Source organism: Engraulis encrasicolus, chromosome 10 (genome assembly GCF_034702125.1).
Source record: "Engraulis encrasicolus isolate BLACKSEA-1 chromosome 10, IST_EnEncr_1.0, whole genome shotgun sequence".
NCBI lineage: Eukaryota > Metazoa > Chordata > Actinopteri > Clupeiformes > Engraulidae > Engraulis > Engraulis encrasicolus.
The window spans coordinates 3,626,109-3,648,121 of record NC_085866.1 but is presented as its reverse complement, the minus strand read 5'-3'; positions in this window follow the sequence as shown (position 1 = coordinate 3,648,121).

The following is a 22,013-nucleotide window of genomic DNA, read 5'->3' as shown; positions in this document are numbered from 1 at the left end:
CCATTATACATTAGTGGAGTAGAGAGAGTGGATCTACGATTTTATTTGTGAAAACTCTGCGTCTCTGCTCTGCACGGTGCAGTGACTTCCAGAGCTATTTTTCTTTCCATGTAGAAGCTTAGTGCTGCCACTGAATGACAAGGGGGAGGCACTCGATGTGCTCAGGAGGGAGGAGGAAGATGTGCTCAGGGGGGAGGAGGGAGATGTGATCCAGACCTGCCCCCCGCCCTGCACACTGCAGTTGAACATACTTGTCCGAAGGGGGGAATAATGGGAGGAGTTTGAGAACATCTGCACTACTAGAAGATGTTTGGTGTGGCTGTGTCTTCTCTGGGTGTCTGGCGCCATCTAGTGGATCAATCATAATCACACCAACCTCCAGTGGTCTTTCTATTGGGCCTATCAATTCAATTCATTCAATTCAGTTTCAGCTCATTAGGGACCATGGACAATTAAAACGTAAATGTTGCCATGTTATGCTCTACACCAGAGCTAGCCTCAAGCTAATTTACATCTGTAGTCCCTGGCAGGACGTTAAACATCCTGAGATGTGCTGCACAATCTTCACCTTCAACAGGAAATAAAACATCAACAGATAGGTGACAATAAACAAATCACTCACACTCGATCCGATATCAATCAAATAAGAACGGACATTTAGCCACTACACTAGCCTCAGGCTGATTTACATCTGCTGTCCCTGGCAGGACGTTAAACATCCTGGGATGTTTGAGTGGGGCAGCCCATTAAAATGCATTGGCCACAGAAGAGAAGAGTGGCCCAACCACGAAAAACCGGGCTGTATCGGGACGGCATGAACGTTATAGATTACAGATCGGTGATACGTGGCCACGTGACCATATAGTGTGAGCACCAGATCTCTAAATTAACTTTTTTCATCACCAGCCAAAATGGCTAGTATATGCTAATAAACAAACAAACAAACTCACTAATGGGTCTTTTCTAGCAGCCAAGCTGAAATTTCACCAGCATTTGGCTGGTTGGCTGGTGTTGATTTAGAGCTTGCTGACAACGTCCCCCTTAAATGGACAAATGCCCCCGTATGGTAATGGAAACTAAGCACTGCCCCCTCTCAGCTGTATCCTTCTCAATGCCCTCCTAAAGCTCCCCAACACCCACTGCAGGGCTGTACCGCCCCCGTTGAGAAACACTACTCTAGAAGGAGCAGTGAAACTACTGGACAGCAGAGGAAATCTTTCTGTTCTTTCTCAGTACAATTCTGTATATTTCAGAGTTGACCCTGTTGTGTTCTGTTCACATACCCACTGTATGACTATGACTGTAGATCATCCCTCCCCCCTAAATTAACCCCTCCACCCAACCCCCCCTCAACGACTGTGCCGACCTTCACCTCTCCACCCAACCCCTTGATGGCTGTGCTGACGACCTGAGCACCACCAGAGGTGTGAATGGTGCCCATACACATGGGATTCATTCCCACAATGCTTTGTGGGTCTAGTTTCCACAGAATGGGTTCTACAGTATTAGGCCATCATAAGCACCACAGGCAGTCAGTCAGTAGGCCATCTCTTGCAGCTTGGAGCAGTGAAACTAGTGTTGAGGAATCCTGTGTTGGTCTTCTCACTATTATCGTACACTGTGACTTAAGTAAAAAACACAGTTGAGAATTAACCTTAAAAAAGGGACTGTGGTCTGCAAGGTCTGGCTCAGCCAAAACAGAACTAAAATGTCATCAAAGCCTGCTAAATCTGTGAAAGAGGAGACAAAAGAAGAGGATTTCGATGATTTCTTATACTCTTACTTTGTGGATGTGAAGCCTGAATTGCCACAAAACATCAAAACTGAAACGGATGACTCACCTACTACTTCTGGTCAAGATTTCCTGAACACCAATGATATCAAGGAAGAAGTGAAGGAAGAAGACGTTGGGCAGCACAGTGATGGCGGATCTAATGCAAAATGTAAGTCAACAATATATTACCGTTTTATTTCCCCTGTCTATATGTGAGGCATTTGGGTGCAACAACAAAACTGCTATTTGAGAGAGTGTGTACGGTTGCAACCCTTTTTTTTACCTTTCCTTGTATATCTCAGAGACAATTTGCAGTAGGAAGGCAAAGTTTATATATCTTATACCCACATCTGTCACCTACACATCCATACCTTTGTAACATTTGTAAATGCTGTTACATATGTGACATTGAATGGACAGAGTGAAACGTTTCAACCGTCCACACATGAAACGACAATTGCAACACCAATGTTAACCAATGGTAGCCTGGGAACACCCATACTGCCTTACGTTCTACACAATGGTTTCGATCTGAAAGACTCACTTGTGATTAGGTCTGGTGATAACCAGGCAAAACCAATGGCAGAAAAGGTAATTTGCCATATGCTTGTTATAACCTTACAAAACCAAATAAAAACACTTCATTTTCTTATTAAATCATGCATTTTTAAACAAATAGTGGAAAAGGAGAACATATGAATAAATATCAATACAATAAAATAGATATTAGCGTCATATTATATATTGTGTAATAAATTATCTATATATTCGTATAATATGTGTATTAATTATTTGTATTGTGGTATATTATGCTTCACATATATTTATTTTATATTTATTGATATCTATTCTACTTGTATTGCACCTTTTTATAAGTATTATTGTCACGAGGGACAGTTACGAAAATGCATTGTTCTCCATGGGAAAGTTGCAACAAAGCGTTGCAACTGTCCACACAGGACCAAAACATTTTCAACTATCCATGGTAACTCAGCATATTTGGTTTGAGACATGGTTGCTACTGTTATTAAAAGCAAAGACACTGATGATTTAAATGTTATAACTTAACAATACATTGAACAAATATTTTAGACAATATTACATAAAAATGAGGATTAAAAAAAACAAATCTTTTCACCTATTTTTTCTCCCCAGAAGAAATTATCAAAACTTATCAGAAAGCTGCAGGATAGAAGGAGGGTGTAAGTGAGCATATTTAAAGTTAGTTTCATCTCTCTAGTGTTTCTGATGGGAGAAATCTGCAGTGTTGCAACTGCCACATGTTGCAACCGTCCACACTCTCCCCTACCTCTTTGGATGGCAATGTGAAGAAGATCTTTTTGGTCTTCAGCCCTATTCCAACGGGACTAGTTTAATGGGGGAACCTGGGGTAAAGTAATAATAACCTGGATAATATCTAGTCCCGTCCGAACGCGCCATGTCAGTAAAGATAGTGGAGTATGTCGAGTAAACTTCACCGTGAGTTTTACCTCCTGTAAAATGATACGGGAAATTACCCTTGGTAATACTAATCCCGTCCGAATGCAAACCTATGTAATGATGTCTGGTTAAGTGCACGAAACGCACAAAATATCCAATCTTTTCGGGCTTGCAAACATCACAGCCTTGCAGTAAAACTAGTCCCGTTGGAATAGGGCTTTAGAGAGGGAAAATTGTCTGTCGACTGTGTTTTGAACATATTCCTAAGAACATGATGAGATATGTGTAAGCATACAGATAAAGGACATAAAAAGTGAATTGATTAAGGTCTTGTGGTGAAAGCTTTGAGGTCTGCAGTAATACTCTAAAAATGGCCATCAACTGTGTTACGCCTCTGTCAACTCTGTCACGCATTTGCTTGTGACAGTTGTTATAACACAGTTGTTATGACTGATTATGGTTTTGTTGCTTTGTGTTTTGTTGCTTAGTGTCAGACAGCTGAAGGAGGCGGGGGTAGGTCTGCACACTGTCAATTAACTAAAAAAAAAACATTATTATTTACAAAGCAACACTGACTGATCACCCTGGATCTTCATCAGGCAGATTATGGCTTTGTCTTTTAAAATGCTTGTAAATGGACGTACGTGCTTTCTAATAAGTGTGTTTCAAATGTCTGGTATTTTTTTATATATATAGGCCTATGTTTAAGAATATACAAGCAAAGGCTGTTTTAAGTAAATTAAGATCAACGATTAGTTGGTTTGAACTTTCAAGGGTGTGTACCATGGCAATATGAATGTTATTTATTGGGGGAAAAAATACAGAAAATGCCGGGGGGGTACTGTACTGTATGGTGAAAGCCAATACATATTTGATATTCGATATTTTATTAGGATCCCCATTAGCTGATAAACATATCAGCTACTCTTCCTGGGGTCCACACAGAAAAAATCACAAACAAGACGTCAACATACAAAACAACATATAAAACAAGGAAAAGATAAACTTCTTTTCTTGGGGAAACACACACTAAAACAGACAAAAACAGGGCTACGTATATATAAAAAAAGAAAAGAAAGACATCTTTTCTTGATCATACACTGAAACAGACAAAACTATAAAATAGAGACAGAAAACAATTAATAACTAACTAAATGACAAAAAAAACACAAAAAACACACAAACAAAAAAAATAGTTCATTGGTAAATGAGAAACCCCTAACACAACACAAAGTAGACATCAAAATTTGAAATCTGACCAAGATTACGTCCTAAAGGATTATGTACAGTTGACCATAAAATGCTGCTTTATTTGCCTTTTAAAACTAACTTTACTTTGGGTTTTTAAAATATGTTCTGGGAGGGAGTTCCATTCCACCATAGCTCTACATAAAACAGTGCGTTGTTTTGAGTTTGTTTTTATAGTTGGTATTGTGTAGTTACCATTATTGGCATGTCTTGTGGGGTATGTGTGCAGAGTGGAGCTCAGAGTAAGACGTTCAAACAAACTGTCAGGTTTGCTGAATGTATTAATATGTTTAATAAAAGATAGGAGGGATACTTTTAATCTTTTGTCAACTTTAAGCCAGGATAGTTGGTTATGTAGGACATCTGTATTAGCTCTCTGTGTGCATTTAAGGGCAAGCCTGGCTGCTCTGTTTTGCACCCTTTGAAGCTTCTGAAGATTTGTCTTTGTTGTGCCTGACCAGACCACTGAGCAGTAGTCCAGGTGGGACAGTACCAGGGTCTGCAAGACCTGTTTAGTCAACTGAGGTGTTAAAAAAGGAGAACATCTTCTGACTACTGATATGTTCCTACCCATTTTTTGCACAAGGAGATCAATGTGTTCTGACCATGATAAAATACTGTCTAGGGTTACCCCTAGAAGCTTGATTTCTTGCACCTGCTCCACCGCCACATTGTTCAGTGACAGGTTCAGCTGGGGTTTGGATATTAATGAGTATTTAGTCCCAAAAACAATACTCTTGGTTTTTGATATGTTAAGTACCATTTTGTTATTAGTTATCCATTCATACACCAACTGCAGCTCTTTGTTGAGGACCGAGGTGATTTCCGCCATTGTTTGTGCAGATTTGTACAGTGTAGAATCATCAGCATACATACACACACAGGCACTCTTACAGACCTGTGGGAGGTCATTTGTAAAGATTGAGAATAGCAAAGGCCCCAATGATGAACCTTGCGGAATTCCGCATTGCATTTGCTGTGCATTTGAAAGACATTCATTAAAAAAAACTTTCTGCGTTCTCTTGGTTAGATAACTTTCTATCCAAGCTATAGCCGATGTTGCAAAGCCATAACACCTGAGTTTATTCAATAATATGCTGTGGTCGATGACATCGAAGGCAGCACTAAAATCTAATAGTACTGCTCCTATCATGTTTTGTTGGTCGATGTCAGTTTGCCAATCGTCTGTCATTTGCGTGAGTTCTGTAGAAGTTGAATGTCCTTCTCTGTAGGCGTGTTGGTGATTACTAGTTAAATTGTTCAGTGCAAAGTAGGATTGTATCTGATTAAATACAATTTTCTCCAACAATTTGCTTAGAACTGGTAACAGGCTGATGGGACGGCTGTTTGAAGTAGTAGATAGGACGGACCTTTTTTGACAGCTGAGTTTTATGAGTTTGATGAGTGTAGGAAGATGTATTATGAGTGTATGATGTAGTGTGACAGGTTAGACCAGGTGTGTGTATGTGTGTGCATCAGATGTCAAGTCTACAGGATGTGTAGATGTCAAGTGAAGTTGTGGTATGTGTGTATTGTTTCAGTTGGTCAAAGAGGAAACGTTGTGTCAACTTGTAGATGTCAAGTATTCATGATATGTAGATATCAAGTGAAGTTCTGGTGTGTGTAGTGTTTCTGTTGTTCAAAGAGGAAACGGTGTGTCAACTGTGTAAGTAATTAATCAGATGAGTGTAAGCGTGTTGTGTGCGAGCACATCTGTTGTGTGAATGCAGTTGCTGTGTCTGTACGATGTGAATAGGTGAAGAGTCCAGCGATTCTGTGGGCCAAAGAGGCCTACACGGTGTATTCCATTCACTGGTGGGTGGTGTTTAGGGTCTACATGTGTGAGGGGTTGTGAGTGTGTGTGTGTGGTGATATTGTTTGTTGTTGTTTTCAGCAGGGCCTGTGAGGGGGTGTGTGAAAAAAAAGCTAATGGGGTGAAAGTGTGCTTCCTCTCATAGATGGTTTCCTAATGGTAAAAGTGTTGGTCAGTAATTTATGATTTGAGCGATTCCAGTCAGTCTGTAGCCGATCAGGAAGTTGGTGTTTTGAGTGTGATGCATGGTGTCAACGTCTGGTGATCATCTGGTCGTTTTTCCCTCTCTTTTCCTCTGACGCCTCTCTGTCTCTCTCTCTCTCTCTCTCTCTCTCTCTTGCGCGCTCACACACATAACATACCTCTGTTGTGCAGAGAAAACAATTCAGAGGGTGAGAGTGACTATGTAAATCAATAGAAATCAATCAAGGTGACTACCCTGTCTCTCTCTCTCAGACACACACACACACACACACACACACACACACACACACACACACACACACACACACACACACACACACACACACACACACACACACACACACACACAGACACACACACACACACACACACACACACACACACATACAGGCGGGAAGGTTTAGCAGGTCATTTTCAGCATACCTGAAATAAGCATGGTTTAAGAGGACCACCCTTTCCCTTGATGTTACAGCTATGAAAATAACACCAAAAAATTTGTTTTTTTGTAACTAAGATACATCCAAGTTAAAATTTTACATTTTACAGTCACAGTCTGAAATAGGATTTTCTGACTTTTATATGGTTTAGGAGGACATGTCAGAATGCATGTTTGCAAGGTCATAAACGTTTACTAGGTCGGTGAGAATACACATACACATATATGAACAATAGCTGGTTTAAAAGGACAAATGCAGATTAGAAGGTCTGTCCGAATACAACACACAGACATGGTTAGTATGTGGTACATTGGGTCATATGTGGTATATCAGGTCGGTCTGAATACAATACACAGACATGGTTAGTATGTGGTACATTGGGTCATATGTGGTATATCAGGTCGGTTTGAATACAATACACAGACATGGTTAGTATGTGGTACATTGGGTCATATGTGGTATATCAGGTCGGTCTTGCTACATACACCTAGTGGTGCCTTCCTCAGCTACCTTATTAGGTAGCTGTTGCCTTTGGCCAGGAGCAGATGTCGTCAGATGGTGTCCAACTATCTCTAGGTGTTTCGGCCCTGAACCATAACACCCTCAAGCTGGTGGGCCCAACAGTGAGTGGCCAGCTCACTGCCCATCTGCTCCTGGCTTCCAGCATTCCTCCTCTCTCCTGCTCCATAGCCAACAAGAGGCTTGTTCCGCCTCTTCCCCCATGCTCCGTGTTGCAAGCTTCTCGCTACGCTCATCCAGGCCTATCGCTGAAAGGAAGTGCCATGCTGGAAATCCCCGACACCCGACCTCGACAGGGAACACCCACGTCTGCCAGCCCTTGTCTCTGCAGTCCTGGGCTAGCTGCTGGTATTTTGTGGCTTTCCATTCATGTGCCTCGTCACAACCCTCCTCCCATGGCACTGTGAGCTCCACCAAGATGACTTTCTGGTCCTTAGCAGACCACAGCACTATGTCTGGGCGGAGGGTTGTCTGAACCACGTCCGGAAATTGCAGTTTCCTCCCAAGGTCCACCCTCATCTCCCAGGAGCTTGCGGTGTGAAGGATATTCGCCCTCGTCCTCTCAGTGGTCAGTCTCGGCTTAGCTCCCTCCGTAAGGAAGGTGATCGTTCTCTCTGGGGCTGTGCTGGCTGGTCTCTTCTTCACCCTCTCACGCTCCATGGTGTCAGCAAGGGAACGCAGAAGGGTCATTCCAGCTGGAATCAGCAAATGGTCCCCACTCGACCCCCTCGGATTTGCTTGAAAAAAATATATGTGATGGCTTAAACATCCAATAGAACATATCCACCATTGCAGATTTCAGCTGTGCATACTTTTTCCACAACAAATCTGTAACTAAGGACACCCCCTCCCCCTGATTTGGTGTCACTGCCTGAGTGACCATATTCAGACTTAATTATCTCCAAAACTATTTGTGGTAGGTCCATTATTTTTTCAGGGCTAAGAGTCATAGACCTGACGAGCATACATTACAATTTGCAGCACTGTATGTCAAATTACACCTTAATGCTGGCCCTCTACTTTTCTTTGAAATTAAAATGGCAAGGGTTTTCAGATGTCCATAAAAACCTCAAATTTCAACATTCAAGGTTCATCCTTGGTACATGGTTAGATATGTGCCATGACTTTCACATCACATCATATTTGATATAAGGGTCCAATGGTTGTTGAGATGCAGAGGTCAAAAGATGGGCAAAAAATAATTTATACCATTATTTGGAGCAATATTCCCAATCTATGACACCAGTTGTGAACTTGCTGTTTGGTGTCTCTGAAAGATAATATTATTATTCATAACATATCTAAAAATTGGGATGGTGTTTTGCCCCATTATTTTTATAATGAATTTTAAAAACTAATTCCTGTGTGACATGCAGGTGTACCTTAGAAGTCCTACCTTAGAAATATTGGGTTTACTACACCTAAAATGAATAGCCAAGTCAGTGTACACTAAAACCTAAAATCTCTAATACCAAATAGGTGATTTTATACTTGTTCAGCTCAGTATTTCAGTATTTCTGACTTAACCCTCAATTCCATCATAAGAAGGTGGCCAATCCCCTTGATTTTTGTGTACCATTTCACACAAAGATGGCGGCACATGGAGCCAATGGCATAGTTCCAAAATAGTTCCAGGAAGTCAGCATCATGTGAAGGAAACAATACACCATTGTTTGGAGCAATATTTCCAATATATGACAGCGGTTGTGAACTTGCTGTTTGTTGTTTCTGGAAGAGGATATTCTTATTAACAACATATCTAAAAATTGGGATGGTGTTTTGCCCCTTTATTTCTATAATGCCTTTTCAAATCTCAATGCAGTGTGGCATGCATCCCTCAAATCCATCCAAAGTGGCGTCATGAAAAAAAAACCCACCATTTTTTAGAGCAATACCTACAAAGTATGACACCAGCTGTGAACTTGTTTTTTGTTGTGTCTGGAAGAGGATATTTTTATTAACAACATAGCAAAAACATAGAATGACTTGACTTGACTTGACTTGAAAGCTTTAATGTCCTTTAAAAAGGCAATTTGATTTACAGCACAGCAGAATGAATGGCATAAAAACATATAGGCCTACAATAAAACACATACAGTACAACAAATACACTCAATAAATAGCTAAACATATAGTTACTGTGTAAATAAATACGTAATAAATACAGACCACTGATCAAATGCATCCATTAACCCAATATGAAAGTCCATAATGTCATGAATGTATCTCCCACATCTTGTTCAATTCGTTAATTGCCATGGGGATGAAGGAGTTCTTTGCTCTATTCGTTCTAATATTGGGGTATCTATACCTGCGTCCTGAAGGGAGTGTTTGGAACTTAACTGAGAGGGGGTGGGTAGTGTCAGTACAAACTTTATCCGCTTTCTTTGTTAATCTATCTAAATAAAGTTTATGAAGCTCATTTTGCTGACGCCCCATTATTTTCCCACATGTTTTCACAATTTTACCCAGTTTACTTTTGTGCGTCACTTTAGAGTGACCATACCAGCATACCATACCATAGGATAGAACGCTTTCAATAAAAGACTTGTAAAATAAGGTTAAAATGGTGTTGTCAACATTAAAAAAGTTAAGTTTCCTTAGGAAATACAAACGTTGTTGACCCTTTTTGTAAATTGCATCTGCACAACTGTCCCATGACAACTTGTGGTCTATAATCAGACCAAGGTATTTATAATCAGTCACCACTTCAATCTCCTCTCCTCCAATAATTGAGGGGGGAGTTGGTAATGCTTTTTGTCTAAAATCAAAGATAATCTCTTTTGTTTTTGAAATGTTGAGGTGCAGGTTAGACCTCTTCGACCAGTTGACGAATTCCTCCAGTACTGGACCATGCGTGGTTTCATTGTGGTTCAGCAGGCTTACCACGGCTGTGTCATCCGCATACTTAATTATGTGGCAGCCAGGGTGACTACTACGACAGCTGTCAGTATACAAAATAAAAAGCAAGGGTGAGAGAACACTACCTTGTGGAGTTCCGATAGAGGTAAGTCGCACATCTGACAAGATGTTGCCTACCTTCACCTGCTGTGCTCTGCCCTGCAGAAAGTCCATAGTCCAATTAAACAATTTAAAATCAAAACAAAAGTCTTTTTTCAGTCTTTCAGCTAAAATGTGTGGGTGTATAGTATTAAAAGCTGAAGAGAAGTCAGCAAAGAGGACACGAGCATGTGTCTTAGCACCTTCCAGGTGCATATTAGAGGTGTGTCGTTCATGAACGAGCCGGTTCTTTTGAACGGCTCCCTGAAGTGAACGATGGGAACCGGGTCACAGCTGGGGGAGCCACTCGACCGTTATTTCGTTCATTTTTCATTCATTTTAAGCACGTGACCTCGACCAGAGTAATTAAATTTGGGAAAAAACACAATTGTTTGCCTCAAAGAGAGGCAAAAACGGTCTTTAGAAGCAGGAGAATAATCAGTTGTTGTTTGGACAAAATTACCTTGAGGTGGAGTCAAAATATTACATTCTTAACACTGAATAAATAATTTAAAAAGAGCCAAAAGAGCCAGTTTTTTGAACGGCTCTTTGAAAGGAACGAGCCACTAAGATCCGGATCCCTAAAAAGAGCCATAAATCCCATCTCTACTGCATATAAATATAATCCAAGAGTGTGAGAATGGCATCGTCTGTTCCTCTGTCATGCCTATAAGCGAATTGGAGTGGATCAAGGGTCTGCTGGCAAGAGTTGATGATGTGAGTCTTGACAATCCTCTCAAATGATTTGACTACAAGTGAGGTGAGGGGAATGGGCCTCAGGGGTCCTTAGGGGTTGATGGATGAGGGACTTTGGGAAGGGGGGCCACATGTGACTTTTTCCAAATGCGTGGAACCACTTGAGTATCCAATGAGTGTTGGAAAAGGGAGCAGAAGACCCCACTCAATTGTGCTGCACAGTATCTCAGCACCTTGCCTCCTATGTTGTCAGGCCCAGGACTCTTCCGGATGTTGGTCCTCTCAAACACCCGCCGCACTGTGTCCTCCTTAATGGTGAATATCCCCACAGTCCCATTGTCCTGTAACTCCTCCTGTTGCCAAATAGAATCACCATCTTTGGCCACATGTTCATAGCGGGTGAAAAAATCATTCAAGTCATTGGCCAACTGATACTGAGCTCTATCATCTATTTGTTGTTCTGCGCTTTTGCTTGATTTGTATGGGGCATTTGCCATCAACTTAATGCCCACCCATGCAGACCGCGAATCTCCAGCCATTAAAGTCTCTTGTACCTTGTCTCTATACTGGCATTTAGCTTCGTAGATCTCCTTATTGACTTTCCTTTGCACCTCTTTCATGTCCTGTTTGCTTCCCACAGCAAATATTCTTTTTCTCATTTAATACCCCCTTCAACTCTTTTGTGACCCAGGGTTTATTGTTTGGGTACACCCTGCTGGTCTTTTTGGGAATCACTGTCTCCACACAAAAGTCTATGTAACCTGAAATGACCTCGGTCATCTCATGCAGGTCGGCAGAGGAGTTTTCAAAGGTGCTCCATGTTGTTGACTCAAAGCACCCTCTCAGGGTCTCCACACTGTCCTCCTGCCACACCTGAGTCTGCTTAACAGTAGGTTTAACTCGTTTTAGAACCTGCTTATAAGTGGGTCTCAACAGGATAGTGTTGTGGTCTGAATTACCCAGGGGTGCTTTTGCACAGGATGAGTATGCCTTGGGAATGGATCCATAGCACAAGTCTATGACCTTATTATTTCTTGTTGGGCATGTGACATACTGGGAGTAGAATGGTGTTTTGCCTCATTTCTTTCAATGATCGTAAAGCGTATTGCTGTGTGACATAAGCCTGTGATCAAATAATGCCGAGGGAAGCGGAAGTGGTCAATTGTTCTGGGCCAAGGACATGGGGGAATCAAGATTGGGTACTCATTACATTGCATGTATTGGGAAGGGGTCTCTTCAGACGACTTTATCCCGGGCACAGCCAAAGCTGTTAACACCCCTGCTTGTTCAGCTCAGTATTTCTGATTTTTTTCTGGGATTCTGGCCTCATCTTTTTAAGAGTACTATCGGCCAGATGATCAAGTGACTACGCAACATGTTCTCACCAGCGCTACGTTAGCAATAAATTCAAGATGGTTGAGAGAAGTCATTAAAAAAAACAAACTGGAAATAAAACAAGGCGTTGATATGATTTCCTTAATCCAATAAAGCAGGAATAAAATAATCTATATAACCTAGACTATTGTTGTTATTGCTGATGGTGATTTGATATTTGAAAAAAATATGAAATGAATGTAAAAAGTCAGGAACTTTCAATGCTCTGACAAAACATTTTGTACACACTTAACTTTCAATCACCAGTGGCATCTTATGAGTTGGCTTTACAAGGTAGCTTGCCATTGTCAATGATGATGCATTAGGTGTCTGCACTCATATTGTTGAGTACAATCTTCCTTCATTGGCAGTTCAATGAGGAATACCTTGATGAACTACATAGGAGCTGATTTCAGTAAGCATACCACCACCATGCTCAGGGCACTTCGGTCAGGGGAGGATGATGGGGGGTGGGAAGTTCTACAATCAGGATACCTCTTTACAAACTGTCTCCTCCTATGTGTCATCTCTAATCAACTTTTACTTTCCTATGCGACCATAAAACAGTCCCACCCCCACCAACAGTCACCACGACAGAGGTACCCTGACTGTAGAACTGTGCCCCGCCCCCAATCCTCCACCATATCTGAACGATTTTGCATGCTGCAAAGCTTCCTTTCGGCTTCCATCATCACACCTGCATCAATGTGATGACAAGCTTTACAAGTAATGAACATTGTGTATAAGTATCCAAACCATTATTGTTGAAATCACTGCTATTGACCTGCAATCCACTTGTTAGCATTGCAGTGGGATATAATTACAATGATGCAAGCAGCTGATTTAGATCGCAACAATGTGACAAGAACCACACGGTTGTCTGGTGCCAATATGAACTTGTGTGCCTTCAATATTCACCTGATATTGAGTACTGCATGCAAACAAATTCTTCTAACAAAAACTCCAGGACCATGCTGTCAAAATAGTTTGAGGTAATCTCTTGCCAGTATGAATCAAGTTATTTTGCAATACAGCTGGTAACTTAACGAGTAAGACACAACCTTCATAGCAAATATAAAGTTACAGGTGCTGATTGAAAGATTAGTTAGGATGGGAGTCCTTGTTGCAAACAAGAGTGCTACAATTATTTAATCCTCTCCTATTTCATCACTTTATTCCAAGACTACTACTACCACTACCACTACTACTACTACTAAAATGATGATGATAATTATTATTATGATTTTACAATTAAAATAATGAATGTCTATCAAAGCCATGTGCAATGTGCTATTCTTGCTGTGTGGCATCAATCAATTTGAAAATCAAATGTTATGGTTTCCCTAGAATTTGCTTTGTCATTCACAGGGTAGCCATTTTGTTTTCACTGTTAAGGTGACATCAGAGCCATGGATTTGAGAGTTGCGACAACTCGGTTGGTGACATGGTCCTCATAGCTTCAAGTAATTGTAGCCAATTGAGATTTTGAGGTCCGTTATAAAAAGAATGAGGCAAAACACCATCCCAATTTTTTTATATGTTGTTTAAAAAAACATCCTCTTTCAGAAACACCAAACAGAAAGTTCCTACCTAGTGTCATAGATTGGAAATATTGCTCCAAACATTGGTGCGAATTAATTTTTTCCTATCTTTGGACCTCTGTATCTCAACAACCATTGGAGCCTTTTGTTAGATATACTATGATGTGAAAGTCATGGTACATATCATACCATTTACCAAGGATGAACCTTACATGTAGAACTTTGAGGTTTTTACAGACATTTGGAAACCCTAGAACATATGATATCTACAAAAAGTAGAGGCACATTATTACGGTGTGATTTGACTTACAGTGCTGCAAATTGTAATATATGATATTCAGGTCTGGGACTCTTAGCCCTGAAAATATAATGAATCTGACACAAATAGTTCTGGAGATAATTGAGTCTGAACATGGTCACTCATGCAATGTCGCTAAAACAAGCGTAGGGGGTGTCCTTATTTACAGATTTTTTGTGCCAAAAGTATCCACAGCTGAGTTCTGATATTGTGGATATGATCTATTGGATGTTTAAGCCATCACATACATTTTTTTCAGGCAAATCCGAGGGGGTCGAGTGGGAGATTTTTCAGAAATTTGCTGATTCCAGCTGGAATGACCCAGAACTTTATCATGGCGCCACCTATACCGACCTTGGGTTAGGGCTGTTCTGCACCCAGACAGTATGTGCGCCAGCGTCCCTTTCTGCTTGCACAGCTTGCAGAGTGGAACCTCTCTCAGCCCCCATAAGTGCAGATGCACTGGTGAAGGGAGGGTGTTGTAGACAGACCTCAGGAGGAAGGAGATTCTGTATGGCTCCAGACGCCACAGGTCTCTCCAGGTGATCTTGCGCCTGGGCAAATCCCATTTTGTCCAGGCACCCTGGGAGCCTTGTTCGACTGCCCTGGCCATACGCTTCACCTCTGCATGCACCATCCCCCGTCTGTTCTTTGAGTTTGCCTTTCCCCATGTTTGGAAGTGGCCAGAGCCAAGGCCTTGCCTGTGGACATATTGGTTGCCAACTATGTCTCACGCCTGTAGAGAGCTCACTGCCTGCTCCACAGCTGTGTTGGCAGCCCACTTACGCCCCGACCTGGTTGTGACGCCTGCTTGGTTTACCAGGTCATCCCTGGAATCCCTCAGGCTAGGGAGGGCTCTGCACTTTGCCACTTTAAACTCCTCGACCACGGATGACAAGGGGAGTTGCAGTTGCCCAGACCTGATGTAGAGGCCCACTGAGGAGAAACTTGGGGGGATGCCAAGCCACCTCCGTACGTGCTTGCTGGTTTTCCTCTCAATGGCCTCGACAGATGACATAGGGAAGTCATAAACTGTGAGGAGCCAGAGGAGCCTGGGCAAGAGTCCATGCTGGTACAGCCAGGTCTTGAATTTGCCCGGGAGTAGAGATTTCTCGATTTTCCTCAGCCATTCCTTAGTCTGCCTTACCGCCTCCGCAACATTTGCTCCGTCCGACAGTGATGCGTTGAACCACTTCCCCAGGCACTTTATTGGGTTGCCTTCAATGAATGGGATGGGCTCACCTTGGACTTGAAGGATGAACTTGCTGGTCACTCTGCCCTTTTTGATGACCATGAGCCTGGATTTTCTGGCTTTAAACAGCATCCCAGCCCAGGAGGCTACACTTCCCAGCGTCTCCAGCACCCACCTTGCTTGGACGTGGGTCACGGTTGTTACCGTGATGTTGTCCATGAATGCTCTCAGCGCTGGTTGGACTATTCCAGAGTCCAGCGTTGGGCCCCGGGTTATGCCCTCGGCTGAGGATATCAACAGATTCATTCCCATGATGAATAAGATGGGGGAGATGGTCCATCCTGTTGGAATTCCCTTTTGGAGGTCTAGCCAGTTGGTAGTGAAGAGTGCAGATGTAAATCTCAGTCTGAACCCGGTGAGGTTGCCAGAGATCAGGTCTTGTATTGACGCTAGGATGTAGTAGTGGTTGAGCCCCTCTTGGATGAGATTGTGAGGTATTGACCCGTACGCGTTAGCGAGGTCTAGCCACACCACTGTCAGGTCGCTTTTCTTCTTTTTCGCCTCCTGGATCAACTGGTTGATCATTGAGGTGTGTTCTAGGCAGCCTAAAAAGCCTGGGATACCACCTTTCTGGATAGACGTGTTGATGTAGTGATTCTGCGTCATGTAGGAGGTGATCCTTTTTGCCAGAACGGAGAAGAAGATCTTGCACTCCACACTTAGGAGAGATATTGTTCTGAATTGGGCAATTGCAGAGGATCCCTCCTCTTTTGGCACAATACATCCCTCAGCCAGTTTCCAGCTTGCTGGTATTGTGCCCTTTGCCCAGATCTTCCTCAAGATCTTCCAGAGTCTCTTGAGTAGCTTTGGACATTTTTTGTACACCTTGTAAGGTATACCACTGGGGCCGGTGGCAGATGCTGATTTGGCCTTGCGGACAACGTCCTGAACCTCCTGCCAGGTAGGTTCTTTTGCGTTCAGCGCGATGGTTGGTTTTGCAGGCCTCAAGATGTTGCGATTGGCATCTAAACCCCGGCTTCTGGTAGGGTCGCTGTGGGCTTCTGCAAGGAACTCTTCTGTCTCCAATTTAGAGCTGGAAAGCGTACCAGATTTCTGCTGTCCCAGAAGCGCCTTGGTGAAGCTGTAGGGGTCTTTAACAAACTGGGCGCGCCGCTTCTCTTTCTTACGCCGCTGCTTTCAGAGGTTTTCTGCTCTCCTGAGCTTACACAGCTGTTCCCGGAGCTTGCTTGTTAGATCTTTGATCCCCTATTTCTCAGGTGTTGAACTGGTCTTGAACAGCTTGTTTAGTCCCTTTATCTCACCCCTCAGGCGGCGAATTTCCTTCTCCCTCCTGTTCGGTTGCTGCTGTGGCTGTCGTTGGCCTCTCCGCTCCACTGTGCCGAATCTCTCCTTGGTGAGGTTGTATACAATGGCCGTGGTTGCATCGATCTTTCTGTGTACTGGGCCTGATGAGGTTGCTTCCAGGATCCCTTCCAGGTCATCGTCGAGTTGCGACCAGGCATTGTTATCTGCCATCTTTGGCCACTGGATTCTTTCTCTCCTTGCAACTTGGAGTGGTGTTGCTGGAGAGGGGTTCACATGGGTTGGTCTCTGGTGTTCGGGCTCCTCAGGTGCTGAGAGATCTTTAGCGCTGTGGTGTGCTTCCCGGCTGTGGATCTCCATAGTCTGACCAGACTCTGGGTCTGTGCGCTACTCCTGAGTTGCTGGTGTCCCACACCTTGACCTGCTCTGGTGTTGCTTGAGCCCTCTGGTGCTTCTGCAGACTTTCCCGCAGTGGCACCTAACAGTGAACTCCTCTCCTTGTCAGCGTTGTTTGTTTAAGCTTTCTGAATACAATACACAGACATGGTTAGTATGTGGTACATTGGGTCATATGTGGTATATCAGGTCGGTCTGAATACAATACACAGACATGGTTAGTATGTGGTACATTGGGTCATATGTGGCTCAGGATTTTTTTCACTTTAATCCCTGCTGATTGTATTCATTCGGTACAGCACTGTACCGTACCGAAATAGAATGCACCGTTACAGGCTTAACAGCTAAACTTCAGTTGTGGTCTGTAGCGCAGCAATATGCATGCGCCGCCCAGTGTTCTTCTCCGAGCTGCACAGTACAGGGCACAGCTGACACCACGCTGAAATATACAAAAGCAGATTCCAAAAAAGTTGAGACACTTGGTATTTTGTGAATAAAAGCAAAGTGCTGCCCTTTTCAAAACATTCAATCCATGCATAAGATTGCCAATAACACAAGGTCAACATATCAAGTGTTAATTCCAGCAAAAGTATTGATTTGAGGAAAATATGTGTTCATTAACTCTCTGGAGTCTAAGATCCCGCTGGCAGGATTTTTGACACTTCTTCAAAAACACATCTGTAACTCTGAGTTTTTGTCATTCAAACATATACAGTAAGTGGCACCATTGCGAACTGTGAAACTTTTAGTTTTCAAATATATATGTTAACATAAAATTGTATAGCTGGCCTTTTTCAATGAAAATGAAAAGAAGTTTTAGATTTCCTGTACTCTGTACTCAGCAGCAGCAGCCTCCTGAGTCACACCTATCACTATTCACATGTTAAGTACCGGCTGTTTCATAGGCTGCAGAGGTGCGAACACTCCCCATTCAGCCAGAATAAACAAAGCCATGCTTCTATTCTGCGCTCCAAAATGAATGAAATGAATGAATTAACACTTGATATGTTGACGTTGTGTTATTGGCAATCGTATGCATGGATTGAATGTTTTTAAAAGGGCAGCACTTTGCTTTTATTCACAAAATACCAAGTGTCTCAACTTTTTTGGAATCTGCTTTTGTATATTTCAGCGTGGTGTCAGCTGTGCCCTGTACTGTGCAGCTCGGAGAAGAACACTGGGCGGCGCATGCATATTGCTGCGCTACAGACCACAACTGAAGTCTAGCTGTTAAGCCTGTAACGGTGCATTCTATTCGTACCGAACCGTACCGAAAAGACCTTCGGTACGGTACAGTGCTGTACCGAATGAATACAGTCAGCAGGGATTAAAGTGAAAAAAATCCTGAGCCTGAACTTTTTGGTGCGTCCACGCGCCTTCACTGTCCTAAAAAGATTCTGAAACTTGAGGACCCAGGTCTGAGAAGAAGACTGGGCGCCGCATGCACACTGCTGCGCTAAGAGAGGCGTGTATGAGAGGTGGCCTTACTACAGTGTCCTGTGTGAGGCGGTGAGAGGTAATTATCCCTTCATGGTGTAGCTACTGGTGGAACATGGAGCAGAAATCAACAGCAGAGACGAGATCTTTGAGACCAGTGCTCTCGACAAGGCAGTTGAAGACTGCCATAAACTGCCGTGTCTGAGGATGTTACTGCAGCTGGGAGCTGATGTTAACTGCAACAGTAGGACTACTCTCATCCGTACCGTGTCTTAAACAAGAAGTTGCCCATAGCAACTTTGAAAACATCCTACTGCTGCTTGAAGGAGGTGCCAGTGTGAATGCGGTGACCCATAATGGGGACAATGTGACGTAGTGGTTAGTGTGCTATCTGAAAGAGGGCTTAGATAACGAGGACGCTGAGAAGGCAGCTGCCGTCAGACGATATTGCACTCGAATAGCAAACATGCTATTGGACCAAAGGGCTCAGATGTTTGCAGGAACGGGTGACTGGAGGAGTATTATTACCAGCCCCTCTCACTCAGCAAACTATGCAGGCGGTTCATACGCCAACTGCTGGCCCCGCTTCCACTGGAATCCAAAGTATTGTTGTTGCCCCTCCTCCCATTGCTCCAGGACTTCCTGATTCCAGACAGCTCCGCGGTTAATGGCAGCAAGAGCCGCTGTGATTGGTCCTCTCGACCAGGCTGCTCTGTGCTCGAGAACAAATAGCTACTTCCTTGTTCTAACCTTCACTGAGCTACAGACTACGAGATGTTAATTAAATAAGTTCCTCATGCTTTGTAGCTTCATTTATTTACACGAACCAAAGACAACACGAGCACTTGCAAGTTACGATGCTGAAGTTAAATCGGAACAGTAAATAGTGTTTCCATACTTCATTCTGCTTTGTGCAACCTGTTTTCGACAATGAGCTTCTTCCTTGTTCCAAACTACTGCGGTGGCTAGTGCAATCAAAAATACAGGTTGACGTTTATTACATGTTTCATTTCCATTGTTGTTGAGTCTGTGTAGCTGTGTAGCCGTGTAGCTACAAGGCAAAAGACATGTATAGTTTACTCCTTGTATTGAAGGTAGTTTGAATCCTCACAGCGCAGACCAGATCGAGCAAAAATCAAACTGTCTGCGTTGACCTCTGGGCGACAGGCGGTAAAGAGAGTATACACAGCCCTCAAGGGGGTGAAATGAGATTCAGCCATAGACTCCTAACCTCCTCAAAAAGACAGGCCCGTTCACACTTTGCTGGAAAGACTCAACTACATCATAACAGCATTGCTAAGACATTAAAGAGAGCCTTAAGTAACAGGTAAAGACTTCAAGATAAAGATCACTGCCATTTTGAAGACAATACAGGTTTAACATAGTCTTTGTTAAGGGTTTATAACTATAAATGTCCATAAAACAGTATAAAGCGTGAGTCCTCATAAGTTATTCCAATAGGCCATTGGGTAAAACTGCACTGATGAATAAACCAGTGTTGTTGTTGTTCATGATTCTACGTGATTGTTCACTTAGGCTGTTGTTTCTCATCAGGATGTAGCTATGTTGATGCCTCAACAGCTTATTTACATTTTATTTATTTTGGATTTTTCTAGTAGCATCATCACGCACCACTCTCCCTCGGCATCAAGAACTGGCATTATTAGCTATTACCATGCTATCGGCACGTTAGAGCAACATCGCCACATTATGTAAGAGCAACATTGATAAAACCATGAATTAGCATATTATTACCACATTGTCATTGCATTATTAGCATGTCATTAGCAGTCATTTTTTGTTGGGGGGTGGGGGTGCATAACTGGCATTATTGGAATGTTATCAACATATTATTAGTATGTTATAAGGGATTATTATATGGTTGTGACGTCATCTGTCGAATGCTCCATTCATTTCAACGGGGCTCCCCAACGTTCGGACGTCTGTTATTTTTCGATAACGGACGGGTTGGTCTATAACAGACCGCTGTCAATGGCAACAAGACTTTTCACTGCTAAAGCGACTTTTCAACAAGACTCTAATCAGCTGCTGTGATAGACAGCACCCGTTGTCCTGGCTACCGCTGTCAATGGCAACAAGACGTTCACTGCTAAAGCCACTGGCTTGTATACAAGTCAGTGGCTAAAGCGAATGTTTCATATCACTCCGCAGGGGGTCCGGTCTTTTGTCACTCTAATCAGCTGCTGTGATAGACAACACCTATTGTCCTGGCTAGCCTACCTAGCTGTTGCCTAGCGGTGTTCCACAACGGCACTGTTTTGTTTTGCGCAGCAACAATCTTAACATTAAATAGGTCTAAAGAAATGTCCCCGCATGTGTGAATCATTTAAGTATATCCATATAATAAGCGGGTTAACTTTCGGCGAGTCGGTCGCTTTGTGGAATAGCAGCACTTCAGAGAGAACAAGACCCCTCCGCTCCGCGTCGGGGTCTAAAGATTCTCTCTGTCGTGCTGCTATTCCACGGTAGCGACCTTCTCGCCGAACGTTAACCCTTACTTATTTGTCATTGGAGGACACATCTGTATTCCTCATTATCTGAATTAAGGATAAGGACAATTTAGACCACATTTGGAATTCTATACAACAGGCGCCATCTTGGAAAATGGCCACCATTTCAAATAGCAAATCAGGTGGATTTGATTGTATTGGTCTTGATCACATATATGCTGAATGTGTGTATCATAATTTGCTTGGTCAATTTGGTGCAATAAATCAATTTCTGGGGTCTTTTTGGTGGCCATCTTGGAAAATGGCCGTAATTTCAAGTAGCAAATCAGGTGTATTTGATTGTATTGGTCTTGATCACATATATGCCTAATTTCATGTGTGTATCATAATTTGCTTGGTCAATTTGGTGCAATAAATCAATTTTTGTGGTCTTTTTGGAGGCCATCTTGGAAAATGGCCGCCATTTCGAGTGGCAAATCAGGTGGATTTAATTATGCTAGTCTTGAGCACAAACATGTCGAATTTCATGCTTGTATCACAATTTGTTTGGTCATTTCTGTGCAAAAAATCAATTTCTGAGGTTTTCTTTGGTGGCCATCTTGGAAAATGGCCGCCATTTCAAGTGGCAAATCAGGTAGATTTAATTATGCTAGTCTTGAGCACAAACATGTTGAATTTCATGCTTGTATCATAATATAATATGTTTTTGGGATATTTTGGGATATTTTTTGGCGGCCATCTTGGAAAATGGCCGCCATTTCAAGTGGCAAATCGGGTAGATTTGATTGTAAGGGTCTGAAGCACATACCTGCCAAATTTCATGCTTGTATCATTATTTGCACTATTCTGC